Genomic DNA, 6,833 nt, shown 5'->3' with positions numbered 1-6,833 from the left:
GGTGGAACCATCAATGACTTTGAGAGCATCCACCTGAGAGCATCCACTCCCAATACATGGTAATTCTGATCCACCACACGCCAAACTTGATAGCCTCCATGAAAATGCCAAATGGTCATCACGATGTCCTTGTAGAATTGCTGCAATGACGAGCTGCCATTCCTGTGCTTTGGAAGCACATGATCAGCCATGTCATTGTGAAGTTCAGCAGCTACTCCATTATGTTTGATGAATAATTGAAGTTTACAAACTTGGGTGATCTTACGACATTTTTAATGATCTGCATTCCTGCCACATAACATTGCAGATCAACTAGTTTTTGAAAGTAGTTGAATGCCACAGATGGGTCGCCTTCCTAAAGAAAGTGGACCCATGATCTTCTTAGGAATGAAGCCTCCCCTGAATGCTAAGTCTGGTAGATAACTTCCATTTAGCCATTTTGTCAAACGCTCGGCATGCATGTTCTAGACATCCACATTTTACATATGCATTGATGAGTGTATTCTCAACAAAGATACCAGATCCACAACCAATTCTGATAGTGTATGAGTGCACTTATTTTGTTTGGTCTATAGAAAATAGCCAGGCACACGCACTGAGAGTGGAAACAAGTGTGACATGATTCGGATATACACCCGAGAGTACCATATGAGAAAATAATTTCAAGGCCTCACTGCTTAGCCCATACTGATCATATCTCAAAATTAGGGCGGTCCAAGCTACCATGTTTCATTCAAGCATTCCATTAAACACTAGGCGTGCATTCTCTAAATCTCCAGTTTTCATACATGGTAGCGATTTTTAATTCATAAAAACTATTCTCCTTGATAATCCCACTAATAATGAAGTGGGCATGGAATAGATTACCTTCTCATACATTTCTTTTATCAATAAATTCCTACAAAAGAGAAGCATGGCGATTTCAGTTGTATAAACCATGGGATGGCACTCCATCGGACTTCTGCTCTTTAGGTGGCATGAAATACATATGAAGAAACAAGCACCACATTTTTAATTTCCCCAATTTATGTTTACAGCAAGTTGCACAAACTAAAGTTGGTAATGTAACTGGGAAAATAGAAGTTGCAACATTCCATGCCATTTAATAGTACTCGACTTTCTCTCTTTTCTTTTTCCTCATGTTAACCATATGTTGGTAAACAGATTGAAAATTTTCATTCTCAACACCAAAATCTCTGAGCATTTCGAAATTATTTGTGAACACAATTATTTTTCGGCTATCCTTTTCCATTTCCTCCACCTTAAGATCAACCAGGCGCAATATCCGCACTTGTCTTTTAGATGATCTTACTTCCAGTTCTTAAGCTTAATTAGCTAAACAAAGAAAGTTAATGATTGTCTCAGAGAGGTTAAGAAAAACATGTTTTGGACGTTATCATTAACCTCTTGAGAGGTTAATAGTTAGGAAAAATGTGTTTTTGGGGGTTATCATTAACCTTTTGAGAGGTTAATGGTTAGGAAAAATGTGTTTTTAGGGGTTATCATTAACTTTTTGAGAGGTTAATGGTTAGGAAAAACATGTTTTTGGAGGTTATCATTAACCTTTTGAGAGGTTAATGGTTAGGAAAAACGTGTCTTTGGGTCTCTCCATTAACTTGCAATAACCTAAGGCTCAAAAGTCAGATTTTAAAAATTTCAAGTGATGTGCAGAGCTGGGAACGAGCCAATGACATGAAGATTTAGAAAATCACAAGAATTCAAAAATAACATGGCCATTTTAAAACTTAAAATCAGGTGAGTTTCAAAAATTAATCATGGCTTACAAAATTGAAGCAAATTTTATAACTGGGCAACGCAACCAAAGATGGAGAATCCATCGAAATAGGCCGATCAAAAGACAAAGTTGAGGGCCAATCCCTACTGTAGTCTCTAAGAAGACTCAGCCTAGGAGAAATGGAAAAATTATTCAAGGCAAACTAGTCATGTTTAAGAAGAATGCCTAGTTTATTAACCACTGCTTCTAACACATCCGCCTGTCTATATTCCAGAGGGAGCGAAGGTAAGGAAATCTAACAAGGAAAAAATTTGATAGGGCACTTATTTGGATGAAAATTTGGGTACCATAATTGAGTATTAATCACTCTCCCTTCAAAAAACCAGTCTTTGCAATGATGATCCTTATCTCTAATATCTTTCTTAATGAAAATCACAATAAAAAAACCCATTCCTTCATCCACCATGAAAATCTCCTTAATAACTGTCCACAAAATAGAAGCCCATTTCCTGATATCAAAATTAGAAGGGGAATGATTCTAGATCTTTCCAATTAGTGCTCGATCTCAAAGATCCTTGGTTACTGGTGCGGACAAATCCTTAAGAACCAAAAATCGATGAATAAGCCTAGAAATTTTGAGAAATCTTTCTGAGGGCTACAAATTGAAAGCTTGATGCGAGGAGATAGAATGAGGAACCACAACTATTGGATTGAAGGGACCTCCATTGGAGTTACTAAAAAACATACCCGTAGCATGATGATGATTATCACATAATGAAATTCCAGGAGATGACACAAACTCACAAATATAAAAAAATTCCCTGAGTTTAGATGGATTGTGATGAAGACACTTAGATCTGAAATGCCTCTGCTGTAAACTGGAAAAACTTTTAGACTTATAGGACTGTCAGAAATCTCCTGGTGGGATATTATTCTCATCCACCCATTTCCTAGATTGGAAGACCCATTGTGGAAGTCGATTATGTTTCAAAGATGCAGAGTCCTGCAAAGCTTATCAACCCATCGACCTGAATGAAAGACCCACTGAGGACGATATAAGGCATATTCGTCAACCCATTCACCAGATCAGAAGACCCATTGGGGAGTATAGCTGCCATTATTATTAGTTCCAAGTGAAACCCTATTTTTTAATTGTTGAAGAGGAATCTCACGCTCAACTTCATCTCACCATCATTCCTTGTGGATTCTTATGCCGGCATTGGAAACAATGTGGCATGCTCCTTGCTCTACTTCCCTTGATTTGTCTACAACACCGACACCCAATCCTACCTCGACATCTTGCCTTGCACACCCACCTGCGCCTGCGCCTTTCATGATCTTACACTTTTTTTTTATTAAACTAAATAATATTTTACTTAATACAATAATCTACATTTTCACTTTTGAATTATTAAATTAAAAATTTATTCTTTTATTATCTTTTATAAAATTATAAAGTTTTGGGTCAGTTTATAAAATTGTATTTTATTATATTTAATTAAATTATATCAAATATTCTACAATAGTAAATACCAGCCACTATGTGCCACTTGTTTGAAAATGTATTTATTTATTTTGAATAACTAATTAGACTTCTGATTTATTGTTTTCTCCCACATGGTAAAAATAACCTATATGTTAGATATATTTTGGTTACATGTAAGGAAAGCACCTTACCCATTCTTGATCTTCCTTTATGAAAACTTTATCAACAACATTAAATATAATAAACTTTCCTCAAGTACCATACAAAAATTTCTTAACTATAAAAATTGTAACTAGCCCTAGAATTCTAGTTTGTGGCAGTTGAGTAGATTTTGAATTCTAGTTTACAAGCAATTCAATATATTGATAATTCTAACATTATTTATTATTAAAGTCCACTCTAGGGTTAGGACTCTCCATATAATTACATAATTTTACTTGAATTGAGTCTAACAAGAAAGTTATCTAACATTATCAAATTTGCACAATCTATTTGTCATGAGTTTTTGTTTGTGGATTCATTTGTGTGTAATTTTTATTGCATCAATGTTTTGGATCACACTATGTAATCAATCATCAAGATAAAAGAATGCATGAATAAAATAGAAAATATGTAGACCAAGCCTCAAAATTCTTTATCACACAATGTGATCCATCATCAAGATGAGAGAATGCAAGAATAAAATAAAAAATATGCAAAATGAGGAAAAGAGGTAGAAAAAATAAAGAAAAATTAGCACAAAAGGAGATACAAGAAAATAAAAAATACAAAGAAAGAAGAAAGAAGAAAGTCAACTTAGTGACATAAAAAACATAAAAACAAAAGAGCCCAAGTAAATAAATATAACACTAACAAAAAAATCTCCAACAAGAAATTAATATATATAGCTCATTTGAGTAAATTATATGTATTTATGAATTTATATATACATACACACGCACACATGCACATATATATGCATACACACACACATAAATATATATGTATATATGTATATAAATACATATTGTTGAAGTAGATGAAAGATCAACCTCATAGCTCCCAGGAATCACCTGCATACAAACACTTGTCATAGAAAGACTGAATAAAAAGTAATGGAGGCTAGAATTTCCAAATCCATAGATGAGACATTCTTGACAAGATAAAAGAGAAATTTCTATAATCAAAAGTGAATGAATAATTACAAAGAGATATCGTCCTTATAAAGGAGCTCAAAATTTTAACAGGTAAAACCTAGGTTGCATGATAATAATGAGTTATTATGTGTCTAAAGTTAAGCTTAAGTAAACTAGAGATAATAAGTGACTTAATAATTAAATCAATATGATTTAATTAATAATAAAATACTTTATTACTCTAACACCCACCCTTAAGATAAACTTAGGGAGTAGCTAAAAATCTAGAAACTACCACTGAAAGTAAATTTGGGTCCCAACAACAAGGCCTGATGAGGTACTCAAGCACAACCAAATCTCTAAAAAGAGGAGAAATAAAGAAAACCACATGGGAAAAACCATATTCCAAGAAGAGATGGAAATAATGTTGAAAAGAACTAGTGAAGGACTAAAGAAGCCTCCAAACTAGAGAATGGCCTAGAAGATAGGAACAAAAGATGATCATGAAGAACACCACTAAAGCATAAAGCTACAAATACTGGAAAACTGTTGATTTGAAGAACCTCCATCATATAAAACATGACTCGATAGAGAAGACTAAGTCTGAAGAGATGATCAATTGAAGATGAAAGGTATCTTCATGGCCTCCAAAAATAGGAATAAAAGAATGTCTATATGGTAAATGATCCATCTCACCAAAACACATATATATCTAGCCATTGTAATCACCTAGTACATAGGATCAATTACCGATTACATAGCTCACTCCATCAGAGCAAGAAAGAAATAGAACCATCATAAGCCCCTATAATGCTAAGAGGTAAGATATGAAAGTTGAAATTGAATGCAATATCTCTTGGAGAAAGAAGGACTAGGAACATCAAGAGTGCAAAAGAAGTAGAAACACCTATAATTGCACGTGCCATCGATATATCATGAGGCTAATGTCATGGAAGGAAAAATCACTTGACAAAGAAATATGATGAATATGGCCAACATGAAACCCCCCAAGGCACTTTATAATGTAGTGTGAGTAAACCAAAACACAAAGATGTGCAAGATCTTGAAATGTGATAGAGTGGCACTTTATCTCAGTGCATTTGCAAAAAATGCTACAAAAGGATATTAACAAAGATCAACATTTAGAAATATGATTTATATAAGAGATAGTATAACCCATGAAAAATTATCTAAAGTAACAAAATTGATCGTCGAACTTAAAACAACTATAGATATCCACCATAATGCAAAAAAAACTAAAAACTAAAAAAGATGTGCTTGGAGCAGAATCTAAAAAATAGAATGTCTTAAAATATGTCTCCCAGATTGAAAAATAGAAGCTCTAACTTTGATTGCGTAAAATAGAAACCAAATAGAATCAAAAGTCCAAATAAATTACACCATCATGATGGCCTCAAAACTTAGCTTTCCAATGATATCTTATTTGCGAAAAATAGAGCTGGGATGAGAAAGTTATGTCAAAAACATCATAGATAGGTCAAAAAAGAGCTAGAAGGGAAAAAAAATCACCATCTCATGATCTATGCCAAAATGTCTCAAGAACTGTGCCCACAAGTTCTAGAAATTACCTCAAGAAGCATGCAAATTCATACCAAAATCTGTCTCAAAAAGTGCACCGGTTCTATAACAAAAGATACCTTAGGAAGCATGTTAGTTCCATATAAAAATTTCCTCAAGAACCATGTCAGTGTTGTACCAGAAACTATCTCAATTTTTGTGCCAAAACATCTCACACTTTGTACTAGAAAACCTCAATTTCTATGCCAAAAAAATCATAAAATCATTGCCTTGAGAAAAGTACCTAATGTGGGAGCACTATACTTTTTTTTCTTGAGATTCCAATTGTGTCCAAATTGGAGAAATTTTATATGAAAATAGGAGTTTCTTGGTGCTCTAAGCTCAACAATGAGGTCCATTTGGGCTCAAAGTGCACCAAAAAAAATTGATCCCCTAGATCCATACAAAAAAAACTCTAAAAAATGAAACCCTCTGAAGGAAAAAAAACATAGATCTGAAAGCCAAGCTAAACCTCTTATAAATAGAAAAGGGGCATGAAGATTAGGAGCTCTGATACCATGTTGAAGTTGATGAAAGATCAACCCCACAACTCCCAAGAATCACCTGCAGGAAAACACCTATCACATAAAGAGAAAAACAAAAGCTATGGAGGCTGGAATTCTCAGATTCACATATGGAATATACTTTATGAGAAAAAATAGAAATCCCTATAATCAAAAGTGAATGAATAATTACAAAGAGAGATACTCCTTATAAAAGAGATCAAAAGCCTAACAGGTGAAACCAAGGTTACATGATAATAATTAATAAAAAAATAATTATTATATGCCTATAATTTATCTTAAGTAAACTAGAGATAATAAGTGACTTAATAATTAAATCAATATGATTTAATTATTAAAAAAATACTTTATTACTCTAAAATACACAGACACACACACACACGGGTATGTGCATG

Source organism: Cupressus sempervirens, chromosome 10, assembly GCF_028749045.1.
Source record: "Cupressus sempervirens isolate cs-2001-9-10 chromosome 10, ASM2874904v1, whole genome shotgun sequence".
Taxonomy (NCBI): domain Eukaryota; kingdom Viridiplantae; phylum Streptophyta; class Pinopsida; order Cupressales; family Cupressaceae; genus Cupressus; species Cupressus sempervirens.
Note: the sequence above shows the minus strand (reverse complement) of the source record.